The following is a 24,846-nucleotide window of genomic DNA, read 5'->3' as shown; positions in this document are numbered from 1 at the left end:
ACACGCCAGGCTGCCTCTTCCAGGAGCACGATGGGGTCCTACCCTAGATAACACGGGCGAGCCTGAGACCTGGCCAAGGGATTCCTGGCCAGGTACCCAACATGAGACACCATGTGCGGAGCCCTCAAGGTCTGGGCCGTTTCCCCTTGCCTTCCAGTGTGATGCCAGGAGTGCAGAATGTCGGACCCTGTTCCCGTCACAGGTGAACTCTAAAAACCCAAAGACTCTGAGCTCTGGATTTATTGGTGGAGTCTTTGCAGAATAATCTCTCTGAGATTAATATCAGTAGAAGGAAGTCCTGGAAGATAGGGGGAGTCTATCCTCCAGATCCTTAGTGCCAATCGTGAAAAAATACCAAATTTAGTCCCCTCAACCTTCAGGGTCTTCAGTAACACGACCCTCATACTCTTCTACCCCCAGTGTCTCGCTTCAGCTCAGTACGACCGTCTAGTCCATAAAATCCTTTCCCCCCACTCCCTTCCTCAGATATCTTTTTCCATGGGTTTTTCCCCCCACTTTCATTTTTGTAAAATTATACGAGCAGCTAGACACACGGAGGGAGCCTGACTTCCGATTCTGACTCTCTTGTTCACTCTCAGGCCTTCAGGCCAACCGTGAGCCATCCTGAGTCTCGGCTTCCCGTCTGAACATCCATGAGGTGGTCTCAGCATCCAGACACCTTGCCAGTTGCTCGGAAGCCTTGTCTAGAGCGTCTGGCCCCTCCTCCGATGACCACAGGTTCGCTCTACAGTTACGTTCTCAGCGTAGAGGAATTCACCCAGACGTGTTCTGCATTTCCTTCGTCAGTACGTGCAAGACCTCTCTGTTTGTTTGTCTTCTCCTGTCCGCGTCCAGAGTACTTTTGGAACAATGGCAGCGTTTCCTCGTGACCCCCTAATACAGTGTACAGAATACAGGAAACAGTCAGGCGAGGTTGTTAGTTCTCTGACTAATGCCTCCCCCTCAGGCCGACTTGAAAAGGGACTCATTTAAATTTGGTTTCCCTGCCAGAATTGTCAGGCCTCAGTAGCCTTGGGAAATCACCAAGGAGGAAAATCACCATTTATCCTAAAATCTCAGCAATCTGCAGGACTGCCACCAGCCCCGAACCTCTGCCTGGCCCTCACCAAGCAGTGTGAAATGCCTTGCTCCCAGCCCTTTCCAGGGTCACGGCCACTCCTGGAGAGGAGTGGGTCTCTGCTCCCTGCCGGGTGTGTGTGTGTGGGGATCCTGCAGGGGTTGCAGGGGTTGCCAGATTCATTCAAACCCAAAGCCCAGATTTTCCAGCACAGATGAGCTGGAGGAGCCCTGACGCAGAACTGCAGACACAGCTATGGGGTACATTACAGCCTGGAAAGCCACGACAGTCTCTGCTGTGGCCAAGACTGTCCATCTTTCCCTCCCTTCAAAGTCCCCCTTCCACAAGGCTGCCGGCAGAAGGCCACACGGACGAGGGAGGAGCATTTATGCTTTTTTTGCTTTTTTAAATTTTTTTATTATGTTCAGTAAGCCAGCATATCATATATCATAAGTTTTTGACATAGTGTTCAATGATTCCTTAGTTGCATATAACACCCAGTGCGTTTATACTGATACGCGGAGTTGGATCTCGTAACGTCTTTTCCCACCAAATTGCTGGCGTGTGAGGCATTTAGGTGCTGGGGACCAAAATGGCCATATTTAGTACTCTAGTTATGTGTGAGTTAATAGATTTTCAAGGAGTTCCCTGAAAACCTCCCCCTACATTTAACACGTTCTCTATGAGAGAAAAACATCCCCACTTCATGGAAACCAACTTCCAAGCAAATCACGGGAACCCTGCCCATCGGTAAGTAGAGTTCTACCTGTGTTAAATCGCCTTCAGCTGCTGCTGTTCTGCACCAACCGGTGGGCTAATGACACATTTGTGGATCCCAGCATGTGTGTGATATTACCAACACAGGTGTGGTCTCCTGCCTTCGCCTGCAGAGGAAGGAAGGGGCAAGAGGAAAGAAAGCACAGTCAATTCCTTGGCCCTCTCATCTCACAGAAGGGGATCTTTCTGCGCAGGACCTTCCAGGGGCGGAGAGCTCTTTTCTGGTAAAGCAACTTGTGCAAAAGACAAATACATTGTAACAGTCCCAGTTGGAGAAAGGAATCTCAGAAAGGACTCCTATGTCTCAGTCAGAAACAGAAAATAGAACGCCCTCCTAGGCAGGATGTTAGAGGCAGGAAGAAGGGATTCAAGAAACGGTGGTTCCAGGAAAGGCAAGGGCCTGCAGAGAGGGGTTTACACTGCTACTGAAAGCTACCAGGATCTCAGCTCAGCTCCTGTCCCAGGAAGGGTGCCCAGGAGGCCGACCAACCCACTGCACTTCTCTGCCAAGGGGCTGAGATGGGGCACCTGGGTGGCTCAGTGGATTGAGCCTCTGCCTTTGGCTCAGGTCATGATCTCAGGGTCCTGGGGTCGAGCCCCGCATCCGGCTCTCTGCGCAGCAGGGAGCCTACTTCCCCATCTCTCTCTCCCTCTGCCTGCCTACTTGTGATCCCTCTCTGTCAAATAAATAAAATCTTTAAAAAAAAAAAAAAGTTTATTTTTTAAAAAAAAGGGCTGAAATAAAGGATGCCTATTGCCTAGCTGTATGTTGTAGGCTGAACTGTGTCCCCCCCCACAATTCATATGTGAAGATCTAACCCGCCAGTAGCTCAGAATGTGACTGTACTTAGCGATCTGGGTCCTTAAAGAGGTTATTAAGGTTAAAGGAGGTCATGAGGCTGGGCGGTAAAGCAATATGACTGGCGTCTTTAAAGGAAGGAGGCAAGGATGCAGTCGGGCACAGAGGGGAGGCTGTGAGCAGACCCGGGGAGCAGGCGGCATCTGCAAGCCCAGGAGAGAGGTCTCAGAAGCAAGGACCCTGCCCAGACCTCAAGCTCACATTCCAGCCTCCAGGGCGGGGGAAAAATAAATGTCTCCTCTGTGAGCCGCCCAGCCTCTGGTACTTCGTTTTGTCAACCCCCACAACTGTACCCCCACAACGGCAGAAGTAAGTCAGGAAGGAAATAAGGTGCAGACCCCAGGAGTCTGGCCTCCGGGTCCAGATATGGCCGGACTTGGACGGAGATGGTTAACACATTTAGGAAGGGCCGACGGAGTTTGCGTGTCCCGGGCCCTCACACACGGGCACCCGGCTCCTTCCGTCCATGTAGCTGGATTGCCGTGTCCCCGCTCTCTTGGAACCATGTCACTGCTGTCGGGAGCGACCCTCTCCCCGCAGACAGAGTTCTCTGGAAGGCAGAGGAAGAGCAGAAAAAAAGAGGGAGCCCAGGAAACCCTTGTGCAGGCCTCGCTGTCTAAGCCCGTCGTGTCCTGCTTTTGCAGGACAGTTTGGGTTTGCAGGATCCGCTCCCTGAGAAGCCTCTTGCGGGACCATCTCAGCCTGCCAAGCAAGCAGATTCTGGTGCTGAAGGACCACGAAGGGTCCCGCTGGAAAGGGTGGGTATGGGTTTGTGTTGTTTCTGAATACTATTAAGATTTTATTTATTTTTATCTCTTTTTAAAAAGATTTTATTTATTTATCAGAGAAAGAGAGAGTACGGGGGAGAGAGGGAGAGAGCACGAGCAGGGGAAGCCGCAGGCAGAGAGAGAAGCAGGCTTCCCCACCCAGCGAGGAGCCCGATGAGGTCGTGACCTGTGCCAAAGGCAGACGTCTAACCGACGGAGTCACGCAGGTGCCCCAGAATTTTATTTTGTGGAGGGGAAGGTGCAGCGTCTTCCCATACACCTCCTGCCTGGGGTCGTGCTCAGCCTTGCTCCAGTGGGGCCCCGGTTATAACCGGAGGCCTTCGTTCTCCAACCCAGTTTCCTTCTGGTGGCTGAGACCCTGGGCCTTGTCCCTTCCCTTCATTGTCCACTGACTTCCACTCTGGCCCCAGTGTGTTGTGTTTTCAGTGAAACGAAGCACACTCCTCCCCCAAGCACAGCACCTTTTCTTAAATGATCGTAAGCTCAGAAAAGCTGGTAACCGTCAGGACCCCTTTCAGGATGCCCACTGTGTGCGTCCTCGGATGTCATCACTCACTCACTCTAATGCTCCCCATCCCCCCGGGAAGCGGGGAAGACCACCCCCTTGTCACTGATGAGGAAGCCGAGCCAGCGGAGGAGGGACCCTGGATGCGTTTGGGGCAGAGCGAGGATGGAGGACGTCACGCTCCGGCCGACTCGCAGGCTTCGCACTTCCGCGCTGCCTCCCTGACGAGAAAACACGCCCGGGAGACTCATTTACCGGTGTGAAATGCTCTGTAATGAAGAGTGGTATTCTTTTTTCCATTTTTTATGGCTCAAAACGGGGAGAGGAGAAAAGAGAGCGCAAGCGAGATCTTCAGCCAACACAGAAGTCCCATGACTTCTGAAACCGAGACCCTCCCCTCGAAAACCGTCTGGGTCTTCACGGTGCCCGAGAGCAGTCTCTGTTCCCAGCACCGTCTGAAGTTCAATATCGGAGGTCGGAGTGGGGCTGTTTGTCAGTGTCTGCTCTCTGCCCTGGACTGAAGCTCTCTAGGCAGAATGACCACAGACAGGGTAGTGGAAACAGAAACGTTTCTGAAAGGAAAAGGAGGCTTCAGTCATCATTCCTCCAGGACGAGAAGGAACCTGGGACATATGGCCATCCTGCGTAGGAAACAGAGAGCCACTCCGGCTTGCTTGCCATGGGAGTCCCAGTGACAGATTCCACACTTGGCACATAGCAGATGCTCAATAAAGAAATCTGTTGATTGATTCAACAACATGTCTTTCATTGATTTCTCACCATTTTGTCCCACCAGATCTTTCAGCCCTTCTCCCTGGTAGCTGCTCCCCAAACCTGCCCCAGACACACAGGGCTCTCCCTTAAGCCCATCTCTGACCCACTATTCCCTCTCGTGCCTCCGAGCGGTTATGAAACTCTGACCTCTGGGGCGCCGGGGTGGCTCAGTTGATTGAGCATCTGTCTTTGGCTCATGGCCATGATCTCGGGGTCCTGGGATCAAGTCCTGTATTGGGCTCCCCAATCAGTGGGGGGGGGTCTGCTTCTCCCTCTACCCCTCCCCCTCACTCATGTGCTCTCTCTCTATCTCTCAAGTAAATAACTGAATAAAATCTTCATTAAAAAAAAAAAAACAAAAAACTATGAGCTCTGCTCAGTGTCCCCACCACAGACGACGGACCTAAATCCTCCCCTGCGTCCTCCCCGGAGCCCTCCTCCCATCCCCTGCAATACCTAAATACACTCTCTAATGACACCCCCCAACCCACCAGTTGTTTACGTGTCCCCTTCCTTCCTAGACGGTGAGTCCCGCCAGGTTGGAGGCCAAGTTCCATCCGTCTCCACAGGGCCCACCCCCTTCCAGTATGGAATAAACGCCCATCAAAAGACTCAGAGAGGGCTGGGACCCTCGTGGGTGCTGGCAGGCTAGAGACAGAGAAAGGAGGGACTCGTCCTCTGAAGCAAGCGGGGTTCTGATGAGTCTCGGCAGCGTCTCACGTCCCGCCCCCATGGCGCAGGGCACATCACAGACACGCCGTCATTCCCTATCCCCACCACCATCGTGGGCCTCATCAAGCTTTTCTGTGGCCGTGTCCCATCATCTCTGTCCTTCCCATCTTCTGTAGCTCTCATGCTGCGTCCCCACCAACACCGACTCTCTGTTGGAGCCAGCCTTCCCCCTGCCTTCCGTCAGCTTGGATCTATGCGAGGTGTCCTTCCTCGACAGGCAGGACGTGCCAGTCCTCCGGCACCTCCGACCCCTCCCAGGTTCTCCTGGACCAAGGCCTGCGCCGGACTTCTCGGACCCTCTGCCTTTCCCTCGGCCCGGCGCTTGCATTCCTTAAAGACCTGTCCCGCCATACTTGAGCTAATATTTACATCCCTGCTTAACCAGGCTGGCCTCTGCAGCCCTGGGCATTTCTTAGACTCAAGCAGGAGGGAGCTGCGATCTTTCCAAGCTACTCCGTTGCTCAGAGCGTGCTGAGAGCCAGAAGCCGCTTCTGGGCAGGCTGCCTGGCTGGGGACTGGGAGGCGTCCAGTGAATGATGGGCTGGGTCTGTCCTGGTCCTAGGTAACTGCGGACACAGACCGCCCTGTGCTTGGAGCAATGCTCAGAGACACATCAGCTGGGGGACCACGCAGTGACTGAATCTGTCCCCAGCCATACTTCTCACATCTACGAAATGGAAGTGATTGATACTGTGTAGGGTTGGTAGGAGGCCTACATGTGACCATGAAAAGAGACAGGCACATAGTAATTGCTCACGAAATACTCCCCAGGATTATAAAAAATCAACCCAAGTGGGTCGCATCCCGACTATCTACTGGGTGCGTATAGGGTCAAGCTCTGGGATCGGAGCAGGGGAAATGTAAAGATGGAGATGTAACAAAGGAGTCATCCCGCCACCCTCCTTGATTTCAAAGGCGGATCTCAAAGCGGGCCCGGGTGGTGGCGCACTAACAGGCACAGACAGGCACCCTGGGAGCAGGAGGGAGAGGCACAGGATGGGGCCAGAGCTGAGGTCTGGCCCGGGCCTGGCAGACGGAGAAGAGCCTCAGTCTGCAGCTGTGATGAAAGAAAAGTCTACAAAAGCGGTTTTCCGCGCAGAATCTCAGAGAGAGGGTGAAGCATCGCAAGAATAACCGATTATCTCCAGTGGCGCTGGAGACCAGGCGGGCACCTAGCAAACGCTCTATGCCAGCTCCCGTGCCCTTCTCAACAACCCCGCGGGGCGGGCGTTGGTGCGCTGGTATTCCCATCCTCCAGATAACTCGACGCCCCAGAAGGTAAGGGTACTTGCTCCCTTGCTCCCGCCTGACCCCAAAGCCGGAGCTCCTGACCCCGCACTGTGCAGGCTGGGTAGGGACATGTGGGCACTGCAGGGAAGATGTGGGCTTGGAGCGTACAGGGAGGGTGTGCACGCACACATGTGTGGGCCCGGCCGGGTGTGCGAGCTTGCTCGCAGGCCCCTGTGGAATGCAGGGGAAATCGAGAGAGGAGTCTTGTAGCTAAGAAACAGGAAGACACTATCGACGATTCTGGAGTCCAGGCTGAGGGGCTCACTCTCTTTTTTGAGGCTGCTTCCGTTCTTGCTGCCACTCAACCCCAATGAGCCCCAAGGGTTATGCAGAGCAGCAAGGAATTTGCTGACACGGGTAACAGGGACAGCCCCGGGAGTAGGAGGGAGGACGGTGCACCAGGGCGTGCACTGCACTGGGAGTGGAGGGAAAGGCCTCCAACTCCCATCCTGGGGCTGATTCAGGGCCAGGCCCAGGCCCCCAGATTGACTTTGACTTCACAGAGGAGCTCAGCAAATCCTGCAAAAGCCAAACACCTGGAGGAATATCCCTCCTTCTCCGGAGTTTTGGCAAACTTATTATCCCAATCAATATCTGAGTAATTACAATCCCCTGTGATCAAAGGGGGGTGTTTTTCCCTTTCTGTGGCCTCTTTACAGGCCTCTCTTATCTGGAAAAAGATTTCTTAATCTACTTTCCCTAAATGCCCTGAAGGTGTGCATGCCACAGAGGCCTGGGAGCTCCCAGATTGCTTTCCACTCCTTCCCGGCCTGACCGAGCTCCCAGGCTGCGCTGGTAGGAATCTGCCTTCAGCCCAGCCACCCACAGAACCCACAGAGAAAGAGGTGGGGGTGGGAGCCTAGGAAAACAGAGCGGGTCCCCCTTCTTTCTCCATCTAAGAGGAGGTGAGGAAGAGTTGGAGGGCGGGGCCAGAGGACCCACTGGGAACAGCCGGCAAGTCAGCCTGGCCTGGTGCCTCTTACTGTCTCCAATTCCTCACCCCACCCCTGGCCGCCAGGCTCTCAGCCACTGGGGAGGCCCGGGCACACTGGCCAGGGTGGGGGAAGGGGCTTTGGGGGATTCGAAGGAAGTAAGTGGGAACGGTTTCTTTTCCATCCTTGACAAGGAATCATGGGTCTGAAAAACATTCTGTTCGGACATCCCAGCCATCTGTCTGGGGCCATGCACCCCTCCCCCAACGGGCCTTCAGACGAAAATCCACCTGCCCTGCTTGGGGAGCCCCGCCCCGGGCAGGAAGAAGCTTTCTGCCTCGGCCCCCCTGTGCCTCTCAGCAACAAATGCAGGAGGGTCTCTTTGGAGGGTCCGCCGCAGTGTGCCCACATGAAAGGGGGGCTGCCCCGTGGCCACCAGCCCACATACAAGAAGGAAGGCAGGGGCCGTGGAGAGAGCCCTCAGGCTCCATCGGGCCTGATGTATGATTTAGAGACCAAGTCCTCTCTGACTCTCAATGACTTAAGAGGTTTGTGCACTCCAAAAACTTAATTACCCCAAAGATTTCTGTTAAGTCTTCTCGGCTTTGCTTCTGAAGAGGCCTTTCCAAGAACGCCCCTGGGTTACAGTCATTACTCTGCGGATGCTGGCTCGCAGGGCCCTTTATTGTATTTTTATGAGGGGAATGCTGTGCGGCCCTAATGCATTTCCCAGGGAAGGTTCTGCCGTGGGGGGTCCCCGCTCCACAGCTGCTGAGGCGGGAGGGGTCAGGTCCATGTCACAGACAGGCGTGCATGTGTGTGTCTCCACCCGAGGAGAGGAGGGAGTGTGTGCCCAGTAAACACAAGTAACTGAAGCCAGGCGGTGCACGCTTAGGAGACAGACAGATAAGCCAGCAGAAGACTCACCACCTGGGACATGTTGATAAGCATTCCAGAGGCCATCCTGTCCAGCCCCCTGCCTCTAGGCAGATCTGTTCCAATTTACCCACGACAGCATGTGTTTCTCCATCTCCAAGGCAGGCAATTTCACCGCTCCCATAGTAGAATTTTCTAGTGTTTTAACGGCCCTCCTCTCACGGAGCATTTTCCTTCTGGAATTAGCAGTGTTGGCCTGGAAGGGAACTTGGAAGACAGAGACAATGCCTCTGGTTTTAGGCATTTAATGACAGAAGCCAAGGGGTGTCCGTTCTTGGCAAAGTCACCCTGCCTCACAGCACAGACACCGTCAAGAAGGAGATCAAACCCCGTGCAGACTCCTTCGGCTCAGCTCAGAGCCGAGGGGGTGGCCCTTCTGATCATGTCCAGGTCCCGGGTAGGCACATCAATTTTCACAAGAGAATGACAACCCTACCCCACGGTTGGCAGGTTCCTACTGTCTGTGTGTTTGTAAGGCATATGGGTCTGTATTTAATTGGCAACCCAAGAGCCACACTTCAGGTACCTGGCAAGGAATATAGTCTTGAACTCACTGCCACGCCGTGTCCATCAGACCCCCAGCTGAGACAAAGAAGGAGGACGGAAGAGGGCCTGACGGGTGTGGAGGCCGTCTGTCCCTCCGGGAATACGGACGGGTGTGGAGGCCGTCTGTCCCTCCGGGAATACGGACGGGTGTGGAGGCCGTCTGTCCCTCCGGGAATACGGACGGGTGTGGAGGCCGTCTGTCCCTCCGGGAATACGGACGGGTGTGGAGGCCGTCTGTCCCTCCGGGAATACTGACAGTGACCGCAAGATCAAGCCAGGTCAGCGGAGAGCTGTCCAGCGCGCCGTGTCCCTCTGGTCCCCTGGTTTTCTGAGCTGAAGCGCGATCTGTGTGGACTGGTGATACGACGGCAGACAGCTGAAAGACGCGGGGAGTTCCAGTCACGACGCAGGGCTGCTGAGGACACCGCTACCCCGGCGGCACACAGGAAGTGCCCCAGGAAGGCCCTGGGGACCCGAGGCGCCGGGGAAGTTGAGCTTCTCCTGAACAACCTTTTGTCTGCATTCTCCTCGGCTCTCTCCCTTCTGTCCGGCCTCCCGCTGTCTCCTTCTCCCTTTCCTCCTTCCCTCCTTTCCTATTCCTTTCTCCGATCTTACAGGCACGATGACCTGTGAGGGGGATCCATTCACCTTGGTCAGGTTGGCGGTAGGGCTCATCAGGAGAGGTGTCCAGCGCCGTGAGCTCTGCAGGCCTCCGTTACCCTCATTTCTGATCCCCTGAGACCTTCCTTTTTTCCCCCTTTCCCCTTCCCGTTGGCTTCCAGCGGCGCGCGTCGCACTCCGTTTTTCCTATCTGTGTGAGCCACCACAACGCCCGTCTGGCACCAGGCAGATATAAGTAGGAACGTTAATAAATTAATTAATACAGCTCAAACTGTGCTGCACACACGAATTATGTTTACAAAGGAGAGCATTTACCAAGCTGGTACTGGAGAGCCTCCCAGACCATATGGACCTTGAGCTCAGCGTCTTGAAAGAGGCGTAAGATACAGAGCAGCAGAGAGAAGCTTTTAAATTCTGCCCCTTTCACCGAAGTCGGACCCAGCACCCTCTGCTCTTCTCTCAAGGACCCGCGGAGCTGGTCTCCCGGAACTTGGCCCGGTCTAATAGCCCTTTGTGAACTTGAAGGCATGGAATTAAAAAAAATAATAATAAGTAAATTGGAATCAGAACATTAGGAAGGTAAGCCCTTGAAGGAACCAGAGAAATCATCACACCGAAGCCCTTTGATTAGCCTAAAGGAAATGAAGGACCAGAGCCGGCGGGTCCAGGTCCTGGATCACTTGGCCACTTTGAGCAGATTCCAGAGAGAATCCAGGGCTCCAGCTCCCTGCATGTCCACACCCTTTGTTGAAGCCCCGGAAGCTCAGGACTGGCCGGACCCCTTAGCCGGGCCCCTTAGCTGGCCTGAGCTTCCTACAGGCATCCGCAGGCACCGACTGTCTGTAAAACAGAGAAGGGCCAGTGGGACCGCCCCTCCCATAATCTCATCCTTCCAGGGCGCTTCTGCCCAGGCAGGCCTTTGGGCACATTCCTTAGCCTCACGGGGGCCTTTGCTGCCTCACCTGTAAAATGGGGATGATAAGACAATTTCTCTCAGGTTGCTGTGAGGACTGAAGCCGCAAATGCATGTGAAGGACGTGCCAAGGCATAGGCACTCGCTAAAATGAGTTGCGGCGGTGCTGGCGGTGGTTTGCTTGTCTTGGTTTACAAAGGAGACACAGCAGCTCCAGACAAGGCAGTCATTTGACCAAAGGAAGAGCAGACCTCCGGGGCTGCTCCAGAACTTGTACTTTCCCTGCTTGGAATCACCAGGTCGGGGGGTGGGGGGTGGCGGGCGGACGGCTAAAGAGTGCAGGCGCTTGAATGTCCCATTTCTTGTTCTCTCCGTCCCCCATCTCCACCTTACCTCTGGCCTCCTCCGGTTCCGCAGCCTGCCGCTGCCTGCCAACTAACACCCTCTTTAAGGATACCATCTGCCCAAATGCCAGCACCAACACCAAGATGCCTAAATCAAGGTTAATGCCAGAGATACTTACCAAGGGCAATTGCACCATCTCTTGGGGGCTCTCCTATCTGGGACAATTGACGTGAGATTCTGATCAAAGGAAGGGGGACGGGAACCAAGTCATTTTCTAGGCATCTCTTCAGGCTAAGGACTCCAGCGGTTCTGTTTTCTTCCATCCCAAGCTTAGGCATCTAAATCTTGTTTTGGTGCCTGGGGTAGAAGCAGGAACATCTGGAGCCCTTGCTGAGTTCGCACTTCAAAGCCTCAAAGCTTCGCCTCGCACACCAGCCTGAACTGCTTTGTTCATGTCCCCTGCTCCTCGGCTTGAGACGTTGGCTCACGGGAAGGGAAAGGGGCGACCCGGTGGGGTAAGTGGACAGGAGCCAGGGCACAGCGGACCGCGGGCATTTCTCAGGTGCTCGAGGACTGCTGTTCATCTTTACAATCAGCGAAGGGGAGAGGGAAAACTGGCTGTTGCTTGGATTTTTGTGTTTACTTCATCGGCACCTATTTCCTGAGACCTGACTGCATCCACTTCCCCCGCCTGACCACCCACCTCTCAGAACCGCAAAAGCTGGTTGTTTGCCAGCTTTTCAGATGGTCATACCGAGGGCCCAGGGTCCTGGACTGCTGAGTTGTCCTGCCCCAGGCCAGTATACACGGTGACGGACCAACAGTTAAGGCTATAAACCATGAGTGATCTTGAACTAGGTTAGACCCCCATCTTTCCCTGGACATCTTCCAGCCCCCAGGCAGCCTGCACACGAAGGTGCTTCCAGTTCTCAGCACGCTCTGCACTAGGAGTGGCAAACGGCTGCCGAGGAGTTTGGAAAGACTATAACTCCATCCTGCTTGAGTCTAAGAAGCCCAGGGCAGCAGAGGCCAGCCTAGTTAAGCAGGGATGTACATAGGAGCACAGGCATTGCGTGAAAGGTCTTTAAAGGATGCAAACAGCCTGGCCAAGGGGAAGATGGAGGGTCTGAGAAGTCCGGCGGCAACCATTGCATAGGAGGCCCCGGACCTTACCTCACACCATAGACAAGATGCAACCCCAAAAGGTACATAGACCTAAATGCAAAACCTCCAGCTATGAAACCTTCAGAAGGGAACATGAAAGAAAACTTTCTGGACTTTAGGTAACACCAAAATCATTATGCATTAAAAAAAAAAAAAAGGAAACATTGGATTTCATCAACCCTAACATCTTCTCTTTCAAAGATACTGTCGAAAGACTTAAAAGACAAGTCCCAGACTAGGAAAGAATATTTCCAAAACACATATCTGACACAGGATTTCAATCTAGAATACACAAGGAATGCTTAAAACTCAACAATAAGAAAACAAATCACCCATTTAAAAAGAAAAAAGAAGTGAGCAACAGACATTTTACCGAAAAAGATTCACAGATGGCAGACAACCCCATGAAAAGACATGCAATATTTTTAGTCATCGGAGACATACAAATTACAATACAATGAGATACCACTGAAGACCTATTAGAGAGGCTAAAATCAGAAATACATAAATGAATTCCAGGCAATACCAAGTGCTGGCGAGGACGTGGGACACCCGGAACTTTACTTCTGTGGTGAGAATGCAAAGGATTGAGACATTTTGGAAAAGAGTTTGGCCGTTTCCTATATAGTTAAATGTGTGCCTGTCATATGACCTAGGAATCCCGGACTGAGTATTTACTACGGAAGGAACTTCTGTGCACACAAACGTGTGTGTGGAGGTTTATAGAAACTTTATTCATTATCACCCTAAACTGGAAACAACCCCAATGTTCTTCCTCTAGTGAATAGAAATACAAACTGTGGTTTATATGCAATGGAATCCCACTCAGCAATAAAGAAGAATGAATTACTGAACAATGGGGATGAATTTCAAATATATTCCTCTAAGTGAAGAAACCAGACTCAAAAGACTATATACTATATAATGATATTTATGAGATATTCTGGGAAACGCAAGCTATGAGGACAAAAAACAGATCCGTGGTTGCCAGGGGCTGTGGGTGGGCAGTGGTTAAATGACAAGGGATGCAGGGGAACTTGGTGGGGGTGGTGGGGGAGGGGTTGATGGAATTGTTCTATGTCTGTACTGTGGAAGTGGTTTTATGCATTTGTCAAAACTCATAAATCTGTGCTGGAAAGAGATCATTGCACTGATGTAAATTATACTTCCATCAAAAGAAAAATCAAAGGAGCTCATTATTCTTGACCAACATAACGCGTAAGATGGGTACTAAACAGGATTATTTCCATTTTACAAATGAGGAAATAGAGGACAAGAGGGATGGATTTGTCCATGGTCAAGAGCAAGCAAAGGGTGGTGCCGTGACTGACATCCAGGCTCCAGAGCTCTAAGGGGATTATGGTCTTGGCCACCAGGCCATACACCTCTCCCATTTGGGACTTTTCTTTATTCTTGACTACATTTTAGCTCAGCCATTGGATTTTATTCAATTTGGAGCTATTGTCTAAATCATAAGCCTCTTATTTGTATTTCAAATACGTGGGAATTACTTAGATATGTTGTATCCTTAAGAATAATCAAACAATAAAAGAATTCAGAGAACAGAGCGCGAAAGTCCCCCACCATCACGCCTGCCCCTGACCATACCCCGCTCTAGGGATGGTCCGTTGACAGCTGTCGGATCACCTTGCACACCAGGGAAATACAGACCTACAGAGGCACATCACCTGCGTTTCCAGCATCCTACTCCATCTCCAGTCATGGAAGCCTGCTTGACTTGGGACCGATCAAAAGCCATAATAGGTTCAAACCCTCGCTTTGTCAGAGACTTCGCTGTAGGACCTTACCAAAAGTAGGTCACATCTATTTTCCTAAAATAATATCCATTTTTAACAAGGATGATTCCTCATCACATCATTCCACTCCAGTAAATGCTGTTTAATCCAAACATGTGGGTGATTGGATGCAGCAGACGGCTGCTGAGACTGGGAACACCAGGCTTCCATCCGGGCCACCCCACTGGAGGAAGGTCACTCTGTCCCAGGCATGTCTGCTTTCAGCACCTATTTTTTAAAGAATCCACGACACAATCCTAACAAGTCGTCTGGGTCCTATGTCACTCAAGGTATGACGGCGGGAATCGAAGGGACAGGAAATACTTAGCCTAGAGAAGCAAAGGCTCTTCGGGGATGTGAGCATCACTTTAAAGTATTTGAAGAGCTGTCATAGAGGGAGAGAAGGCAGATTTGTTCTCAGTTGCTCCAGGGCAGAGCTGGAATTAATCTGGATGCAGATTTTGTATCACAGAATGAAATTGTCCAGCGAAGGAGGAGGGGCCCACAAGGCAGTGGGCTTCCCACCACTTTTGGGTAATCAAGCTGACACGGTGCGATCATCTGTGAGAAGAGCCAAGGCGACACCCCTGCAAGCGGATTTGGAGATCCTCTGCCACTCAGTGCAGAGGTGCCCATCCTCAGCACACACGCAGGCATGCGTGAATCCCGGCAGCGGCAAGTGTGTCCTGTCCATCTTCCCGTCGTCCCCATTAGCTGCGCCGGTCACGGGGGTAAGTGAAGTGCGTGCAACACAGGAACGAAGGTATCCCGTACAGAGATGGTTTCGTCGGCTGCTCCTGCCTTTAAGAAGGGGAGCAAAGGAGAGACTGTCCTGCCCTCCAAAAATGGAGACCTATTTGGATCTTGTGTGAGGTCCCTTGGCAGCTGACACACAGGCCCATCTGTCATGCTGGCACTGTGCCCCCAGCAAAGGGAGCTGGGCTGCCTGCTGGTGGGTGTAGGTTCCAGGTGGTTGCATATGCCTGAGGAGGGGGGAGCTCTGTCCCACCCGGCACAGGACACTCGCCACTCCTGTGCACACCCTCTGCCCCGCTGACCCCCGACCAGCCCCACTGGAGGCACGGAGGGACCCAGGGGTCGCAGGGAGTGGGAAGGGAGAGCCTGGGCACTGGAGGGCTTGGGGCTGCCAAATGAACAGGCCTCGCCGCATCCAGCACGTTGTGGAGCCAAGACCACCCAAGGAACAACCAAATGGGCACTTGGAAGGAAAGGCCAAGGTGCCAAGGGTACCAACTCAAAGGGCATCACGAGGGGTTTGGGCCCTTGACGGGGAGAGGAGATGTCACAGGATGCCTCCAGCTCTGTCCGTCTTCTCCAAGAGTGCAGAGGAAGGGCTCTGAGGAAAGGATCTTCATGGTTTTCTGCGTCTGGCCTGGGCCGAGGACGTTCACCGGTCTCGCTTTGGACCGCAGCGTGTGAGCCTGGGGTCGCGTCCGCCCAGCTGTGGGGCAGCCTGTCCGCCCCACGCTGGCTCGGGTGTGTGTCGGTGTGTGCAGGCCGGCATCGGCCCGAGGGCTGCAGTAATGGCATAGTGCTGATGCTGCAAAAGCACCGAAAGGCCGGCCGGCTAATCCAATCATTCATGCTTCCCTTGTTCCCACTCTTGGATCTGATAGATAAAAATACCCAGGCAAATGACCAGTTTCAGGGACTGTTTCCTCTTTTGTCAATACAAGGAATTGCGAGCTGTCATCTTGTCCCTCCTCTCCGGAGAGAGAACTCAAATATTTATGACGAGCTTTTATAACATTAATTGTATTTCTAATTGTTTTTCCCTCTCCGCAGAGTCGCTCGCCTCACCCTGGTGATGCTGGGCAGTTCTGGGGTTTATGAAGAGTGGCTTGTCACCAAGGAAATTCAGGAGAGGTTCTGAACGAGGCGGCCACGTTTCCTGCTTAGTGGCCCTCCTCTGTTCTGAAGCGTGGGCTCTGGCTGGACGCCAAAGGCGCCGGACGTGTCCGCCGGGCCCTGCAGCAAGGACGGGCCTCCTCCTCCCCAGGGATCAGGAAGTCAGGGAAGCATCCAGGGCAGCTCCCTGGGCGCCCAGCATGGCCCTGCCTCGATTTCTTCATCTGGAACATCTCTCCTCCTTCCTCCCAAACTGCTTCTGCATTTCTTCTCGGCAAAGGGCCCACTCACTGGTGTTTTCTCTTAAGGCTGGAAACTGATGTTTAGATTTTCCAATCAATGAACGTGCAGGGATGAGAGAGGTATACCGGGAGGCGTGTTTGATGAAGAATTGGGAAAGTGGAGATCTAGCTAGTTAATTATTCATTCATTCATTTATACATCAAACATGGACAGGAGCCTCCTGCGTGAGAAGCCTTGCCCTGTATCCAGGGAATAGACCCTAATGCTTCCTGCACCCTTGAAGACCTCTTGCCTCTCAAGCCATAGCTGGTTCTTCTACAAAATGGAAGCAGACCCCCCCCCCAAAGACACTGTGAATCCCAAGAACATTGCATTAAAGAGCCACCTTTACGACATTCCAAAGGACAGCTTGGGGACCCAAGTAAAGCTCCAGACCTAGGGCTGGGGAGATTCTGTTTGCTTCTTTCTAGTTCATGACCTGGGACAAGTCACATGGACTTCTTAAGTTCTGGCTTCTCTGTCTGTAGGACAGGAATAAAAATAATCTCATACCCCACACTGATAGTGAGTAGACGGATAGCGCCATGAGGAGGGGGAAGGCTTTAGGTAAACTACATGTACAACTATCTAGAGAAGTAACAAATCAGGGGCGCCTGGGTGGCTCAGTGGGTTAAAGCCTCTGCCTTTGGCTCAGGTCGTGATCCCAGGGTCCTGGGATCGAGCCCCGTATCGAGCTCCCTGCTCAGTGGGGAGCCTGCTTCCCCCTCTCCCTCTGCTCTTCCTCCCCACTCCTGCTCCTGCACTCTCTCAAATAAATAGGTAAAAGCTTTAAAAAAGATAAATAAGTAAGAAATCACTATTAATAATAATCAGAGAGCCCCAGCTAACTCTTCTGGTATCCCCATGCAAGGTATAAAATGAATAGAAGGAAATGATGTTGGAGGAGGATTGTATTGATTGCTCCCCCCTTTCCAAAGGAGGTAGAGAAATCTCTCCTAAATCTTGGAGCATCTCCCCTGAGAGTTGGATCGAACTCGCCACCCCTGCACAGGTAAGGGACTCAAGCTTGGAAGTAATTAGAATCACAGTCAAACAGAGTTTAATGGCTTACGGAACTCATCCTGGGGAGCAGTGTTTGGCTGCGTGTGAAATACGCTTCCCCAGCCTGGGGGAGCTAATAAGGGTCACAGAGCCCCAGATCTGATGCCCAGCAATGGTTCCAGGGAGCTGGTCGGTGAACTTCACGACCATCTCTGCAGAGGTCTTAAAGGGACAGATGCGGGAATGGCGGCTCCTGAAGGACTGTCGCCAGACCGGAAAAGGATATTCCTCAGCTGGAGAGGGAGGAGGTGCGGCAGCAGAAAACGCGATGGAGAGAGGGTGGCTACTTTCGGGGCCTTTCTGTGCCGCCTCCCGTCTGCCCTTCCACCAGAGGCACTGGACTTTATCGGTGATGATGGTCATATGGGAGAAAGGAAGTCTCTAAGAGGGTTTGCTTGGGAAAGAACATTAAAGCATCTCAGCATGGTTTGCCTAGAAAAGACATCGGGTATCAGCTATCCCAAATCCCACCCTGGACAGAGGGACCACGATCTTGAACAAGCAGGGGTTGAATTCGGACAATCTATGTGACCTTGGACCAGCCTCAGGATTTTACTTCTTAATTGGCAAATAGGTAGTAAAATACCAACTATTTCATGGGGTTATGTGGATCCCATCAGGTAGTATGACAGAAAGTCCTTCACAGAATGGTAAGGCCTAGAGGAAAGCATATGGGGCTTGAGGTCGCTGGACTTGGATTTAAGACTCTCCTATGCCCTCTGCCTGAGGCCTTAGTGAAGTCCTTAATTTCTGAGTGGCATTCTCTTTATCTGCAGAGTGGAAATAGTGAAATGATATCCACCTCAAAAGGTGATGAATACCAAGCAAGATCATCAAACCCTTTGATGAGCTGGAAATACACTTCAGTATTACTGATTGCCATTCTGATGAAGACACTGAGGGTCTGGGAGGCCCCCTGATTTGCCCAAGGCCCACAGCTACTGTGGAACCTGAATTGGCTCAGAAGGCAGCAGGACTCCGACTGCCAGGTGGTCCCCTGTTCAGCCCTGGCCCCCAGGGAGAAGCCTGCCTCCCCGGACAGCCCGAGCTTGCTGCACAGGCCTGCTGGCGGCCACCCTAAGCAAATACAGTTGGGGTGGGGGTGCATTTTACATCGATTTGAATGCTGCTGTTTATATTTGTCTTTCCTCAGGAGTTAACTACACTCCTTCTAGCATTGATTAGCTCTATCTGGTTTCCTAATGGAGTAAACACAGGGCCCCTTGGATATCGACTAGAATTTAACAAATATACCCCTTCCAACACCAAAATTGGCCACAGGAAACAGCATTTACACATACAGGCCCCTTCTGTCTGAATCCCCAGGTGGGATGCCCCTTGACTTCCCCTGGAGCAGCTGCGGAGCCACTCCAAGCAGAACTCAGGAGTCAGTGGGACCGCTTACAACTCTTCCTTTTTAATCTTGAGGCGGGACTGAGTAATTTGAGCCTCACTGAGTCCAGAGACCAGTACAACAAGACATAGGAGGGGCTGAGTTCCTGCCAACTCTGGGCACCCTCAGAGCTGCTCTGAACTGGTTGGGCTCCTTCTGGGGACCTCTCCCCACCCCCATGCCAGGGGTCACTCCAAGCAGAGGTCTTGAACCCACACCTCAGGCACACTTGGGACAGAGCCTTCCAGCCTTCCCTACACCCGAACTCGAGTCTCCTTCTCTGCGGGTCAGCCTTGGACCTTGTCTCCCTCCGTGCTCCTTCCCCTCTGCCTCCCACCCAAGCCTGTGGCAGTCCCGGCCCCCTGTCCCCCCTCCCCCTGCCCATCCCCAGCCACTGGCCTTTCAGCTGCTTGCTCCAGGTGGTGTCTTGGGGCTTCAGCTCTGCTCTCAGAAGACAGAGCAAGGTGGAAGAAGGCTGAAGGCTGGGCATCTGTCAGACGAGCTGGGGTGGTCTCCACTCTGCTCTTCTCGGCTGCCATTCACCTGAGGAGAAATTCCAGGTTAGGTCCGGGACCTATGTTCTGACCTCCCCAGCTTTCTGAAACCAATCATTTCTTCATTACACCTTTGAGTTGCTGGTGTGTGTGTGTGTGTTTGTGTGTCTGTCTGTCTGTCTGTCAGAATAGCAATAAAATAAATCAGCAGGGGGACCCCCACTATCAGTAGGCTGGGAGGAACCTTTGGCTTGACTTCTTCATGCGTTGGAGCTGAGCTGGGAGAAAGCAGCCCGGCTCTCTTTCAGGGACCAGCACGTGGCACCCATCCTTTCTAAGCACACACTCCTTCCCGAGGCCGCCTCCTCTCATTCGGAGCCAAGCTTCTCAGCACGTGCAGGTAGCCGGAGTCTCCTTCTGGAAAGAGGCACGGCCTGGAGGATGAGAGCAAGGAGGACGTTGGGGGGAGGGGGGACAGTGATGTCCACCTCTCTGCCTGCGGCTGCTTCAGCAGGGCCCCCCCACAAGCCCTGCCTGGGTTCCCAGGTCTGCAGGCCCCCCGAGCTCTAAGCCACCCCCATGGTTTCCTGACGAGCCACACAATCGCTGTATTGAGCGGAGCTATAAATTTCAGCACGGCTGACCCTGGGAGGAGGCAATTAACTTCTAAGGAGGCCCCCTCGGGACTGACTGCTTTCCAGCACAAGGGGGCCTTTCATAGGCCCACTCGATGCTGGGCCACGGGTTACGGGGCGGCCCGTGCAAGGGAGGGTGCTGAGCACACCCCCAGCACCCCTCGTCTCCCCTCTGGCGCACCCGCCACCCCAGCCCAAGAGGGCAGCGGTCACACGAACAAACACTTGGGCTCGGAAGGAGACTGTTCGGATGGCTGCTTCTTTGTTTCCCACAAGTTTTGGCCTCAGCCCAAGATCGAGTGGAGGGAAGGATGGAGAAGAATAAATAAGCATATCACGCAGGCCTTTTTAAAGTTAGGACACACCAGGAAACGTGGAGAGAGGGGGAGGGGGAGAAGTAGAGGGGAGGGAGGAAGGGCCCCTTTCCTCTTTACTGGGGGGAAATTGCTACATTTTCTAATAACAAGTAACTAGAAAACAACTGAACCTGAAAACTTCAAACTTCAATCAAAGTCACTCTCAGAGAGGAGTGGGTGGTTTGCAAAGGCTAGGAAATAAGGAGAGAAAAAAAAGAACAATTGGTCTGGAATTAATCAAGATATTAATATTAGAAAAGGTAACAGGTCAGACTGGCCGTCCGAAGGTTGCTGTGGTGGGAAGAGCCCAGAGCTGGGCCCGGGTCTGCTCTGGGCTCCCCCAGCCAGCCTCTCCCCTTCCCCTTGGAAAGGTGCACACGTCAGGGCCAAGACCTCGGAGGGCGAGAGGTCAGAGCCATATTAAAAAGACTCCCCTCTCAACAGCCAGCCACCTTAGCCTTCCTACCCATGCCTCATCTCCGCAATGACAGGCCAGCAGCGTGGGTGGGGACGTCTGTCCCCAGGGGCAGGTACCCATGGGGCCACGTTGACTGACAAGCTCCAACTTACAAAGGGACTTGTTTGGTGGGGAACAGGCGCTTGGGCTCCCCGTGGCTGTCAAGCCATTCCCTGGCTCTCAACACATTTAAACTAAAAGCCCGAGTATATTTATTCCCTAGTAGACCTGACACACTCCAGTGCTCCTGCCAACTTGCTTTGCAACTTTGTACACATCAGATCAATGTGTGCAATTTAGCAACAGAGAAATGAAGACTTTGGTGAGTTTCCGGGAGGTAGGGAGGTAGGGTGGAGGCAGACCCACAGGGGGCTGGGCTCCCCCTCAGACGCCCCCCCATTCCCTCCTGCTAAAACTCACTTACCCCCACCCGCCCCGTGGTGATGTCTGAGCCTTTACAAGGAGAGGGTTTTTCAGCCTTGGACATGAAGGACGGCTCTGCCACGTTCACCTTGGCAAAGGGATTGGCACCTCTTTTCATGTGCCTCACGTACAGAACGTAACCGCGACCACAAGTTCATATAAAATCCCATCTGCGTGTTCTGCCCTCAAGGGCGCCACGTCAACTCCTGTCCCCACCCCCTCCCACCCCAAAGCTCCAATGCCTCAGCAGACACAGGAAACTTGGGGACAGGTGACATAATGTTGAGCAAATACAGATGCTATTTACCTTCCATCCATTTTCCTGACTATTCTTAGAGGACAAAAAAAAAAAAAGTTGAACTCATTTCTGTCGTGGAAGGAGGTTGCCGGATCCCCTGTGTTTCCGAGAGTGATTCTAGTGGCTTGGGGGTTCCTTCCTCACAGTCCCAGACTCTCTTTCATGGGAAGAACTCAAGGGAAGCAAATGGACTCTGCTCCACCAGCTGGTGTCCGAACAGTAAGCGGAAACCGTATTTACCAAGTTCTGCCCGTCCACTCCCCCAACACCAAAGAAGAGGCTTTTGCCCACGGTCACGCACACCCTCAGCCTGAACATGTTCCTTCCCCCACTGAACTTGACCTTGATGCTGTCTTGGCCTGATTTCACTAGAACAGTGACACCAGGGAGTGGGGTGTGGTGAATTAGGCTGGGAGCGCCACACCCCTGCTAGGAAGGGCAGGAACACCTCCCAAGGTTTAGGCGAAGCAGAATGTATTCTGCACCTGCTGCGTCCAGGGCTGAGTTAGTGGTTTTGTGATCAATTCCACAGCCCTGCACCGGCATCACCTTCTCCACCGCCACCCCATCCCACGAAAGAACTGATGAAAACATCAGGAACCGGCTAGACTGGGTGATTTTCCCAAGGTCATTTCCACTGCTAGGATTCAAAACCCGACTCCTGGACTCCAACATGGGTGCTCATTCCCTGAAAGCGCCGTGACACCGAGGAAAGAAAATGGAGCTCGGGACATGGTCAAACACGGATTGGAATCCTAGGTGGAATCTGGTTCCAGCACTTGGTAATGGCATGACCTTGGACAATTAATCTTTCTGTGTCTCAGTTTTCCCATCTGGAAAACAGAGGACATAGCAGCCATGCCCTAGTGGCAGTTGGCAGGGTCATTGGGCTTGGCTCCTGTGCGGTCTGGCACGGTGGTGGGCTTGAAGGAGGACTAACAGAAGCCCCTGCCCTTTCCCCTCGCTTTTCTCCACTTCAGATGTTTTAGGGCAGTTTGTTGAGGTGGAAGAATGAGCCTTCACCAAACGTACGCATCCATGTGCTCAGAAACTAGAGCAAGAAACAGAATCTTTGCGTTCCCCCACCTCCCCCTGAGGCTCCCCTTCCAACCCTATCCCTGCTCCAGGGGAACCCATCTCCTACGTCACGTGGTAGGTTAGCCTTCCGTGCTTCCGAGTCTTCTGCAAATGGAATCCTACCGAACGTTCTTTGTCGTGTCTGCTTGCTTTCGTTCTCCGTGGTAGCTGAGAGATCCATCCATGCTGCTCTTGGGCCACCGTTCATTCTTTCCCTTCTAGGGACGTATCCCTGAGTGTGGGCAAACTCGCTGTACTCACGCATTCCACTGTTGACAAACACCCGCACTGTTTTCAGCACTTGGCGTCTAACACGCCGCGAGGAACATTTTGTGTGTCTTTTGATAAATGCACGAACGTCTGCTGGCCGTAGGATACGTGCGCAGGTCCTGCCATGCTGCCTTCCAAAGTGCTTGTCCAGTTCAATCTCCCGCTGGTCGTGTTTCAGGTGATTGTTCCACACCCTCTCCAGGACCTGCTGTTGTCTCTTTAAAGTTAACCATTCTGCTGGAAATGTGGTGATATTTCAGCGATTTGAACTTACACGCCCCCGATTACCAAAAGTGTTGAGCACCTTTCTGTATGTTTATGGGTCCCTTGGAGACCTTCCTTTCAGAAAGGCCATTTCAAGTCTTTTGCCCATTTTCTCATTGAATTGTCTGCCTTTTTCTTATTGACTTGGATGGTGCTTCACATAGTCCGGATATGAGTCCTTTGATAGATACATGTTTTGCAAATACCTTCTCCCACTCTGCGGCTTACTTTTGCTTTCTTAACTTGTGTTTTTGATTAATTGAAGTAATTAATTTTAATGTAGTTCAATTAATCAATTTTTCCCCCTTATGCTTAGGGTTTTTATGTGCTGTCTGAGAGATCTTTATCTAGCCTAGGTCCTGAAGATACCCTCCTATGTTGCTGTTTTTTTGTTTTTGTTTTTGTTTTCCTAAAAGCCTTAATCAATGTACCTTTTTCATTTAGAACTAAAATGTGTCCGTGTAGTGTAAGTTAGGGATTCAAATTCCTTTTGTTTGTTTTTTCTTTTTTCTCCCCCCCCCCCCCCCGTAAGGATATCTGCTCGGCTAAGCATCATTTAATGAAAAAGGTCCTTCTTCCCCCGTGATGCTGCAGGGTCCTCTCTGTCATACACAGGCTGCTGAGTACGTGTGGGGGCCCGAGTCTAGCCCGTGCTATGCAAATTTCATGGGTCTGTCTTCCATTCCATCTGTAGAACATTATCTTCATTATCAGACTTTTATGTAAATCTTGTAGATTTTTTTTTTAAAACTAACAGTAATATCTTCCCAATCTAGGCATTGGAAAAATGGGTGCCCCCTTCCGGGCCCCCGGGAGATGGTGCTGGTGCCGAACCATCTGTCCAGTTAGTGGGGCGGGAGGAGGGGTGCGGTAGGGAGAGAGCAGAAAAATACATTGTGAAAGTTTCACTTTTTGACCAAGTCAGATTGGGGTGAGTTGCCATGTGTCCTTCATGGTGGGGAGAACCCAAAGATGTTAGAATGTTCACGAAGCGGTGGGAAGGGCATGGGCTCAGAATCAAAATTGCTCCGTTCTAGGCTCAACCATGTCTTCTACTCACTGTGTGATCTCGAACAGCCCTGTTCCTCTGTCTGGGCCTTTTTTTCCTTCTTCCGTAGAAAGAAGGGATGAAATTAGACATCCTCCAACATCCCCTCTATCTCTGAGAGTCTAGAACTGTGACTTTTAGCCAAGAAAAAGAGCCACTGATTTAGGAAATGACCCTCTAAAACCCTAAAGATGCTTTTCCCTGAGAGCAATAAAACCTTTTCCTGTTGTCATTCATCCCCAATGCGGTATCTCTCTGGAGGCATGGACTCTGCTAAGCCCGATGTCTCCCTTGTATTCAAGGCAGAGTTGTCGATGCCTTCCTCAGAGCTAGGATTCGGTCTAGCAGGAGACATGCGTATGGTTGTGGTGACTCTGTAATTCACTTGCTCCTTGACTTTGGACCCATCATTCTCCCTCTCTCAGACTCAGCTGTTCCGAATGTAAAATGGAGGCTAAGCCCATTTTCCTCCCTTATGTCCTTCTGCCACCCTAGAAAACCTCCATCGGGACACGCAACTGTTTATGAACTACGGGGTGGGGCTGTCGTACTGAAACTGCTGGTCAGGTATCTAGTCAACCTCTACCCTGTTCAGGGGCTTTACCGCTGTTCCTCCCCACCTGCTGGAGGCCAGCCAATGGTGGTAGCAACACAGTCATCATTCCCCAAGGTAACCCACCTGCTCAGAAATTACCTGGGTTTATTTTTGGTAAAAGTTCCCAGATACTTCCCTCCAGGCGAATGTGGTTACCAGTGTCTGTAAGGTCAGAGGAGGGCTACGTCATCACTCAGAGTATTCATGGAGGAAAGGTGACTGCGTTCACAAAGTGCTGAGCCCAGTGCCTGGCAGACGTAATGGCAT

The 24,846-nt window shown here is 52.3% G+C and overlaps 1 long non-coding RNA gene across 1 annotated transcript in view; it reads right to left on the bottom strand.

Moving 5' to 3' along the window:
• Positions 1–12,614: 12,614 nt before the first annotated feature.
• LOC131836263 (uncharacterized) overlaps positions 12,615–24,846 on the bottom strand; it is a 38,295-nt gene continuing 26,063 nt past the window's right edge. Inside the window, exon 4 of the long non-coding RNA XR_009355568.1 lies at positions 12,615–19,205. This is a non-coding gene — a long non-coding RNA (uncharacterized LOC131836263). The remainder of the gene's footprint in view (positions 19,206–24,846) is intronic.

The sequence above is a fragment of the Mustela lutreola genome, chromosome 1, assembly GCF_030435805.1.
Source record: "Mustela lutreola isolate mMusLut2 chromosome 1, mMusLut2.pri, whole genome shotgun sequence".
In the NCBI taxonomy this organism is placed as follows: Eukaryota; Metazoa; Chordata; class Mammalia; order Carnivora; family Mustelidae; genus Mustela; species Mustela lutreola.
The sequence above is the reverse complement of the archived record's forward strand: the minus strand, read 5'-3'. Positions and strand labels throughout refer to the sequence as shown.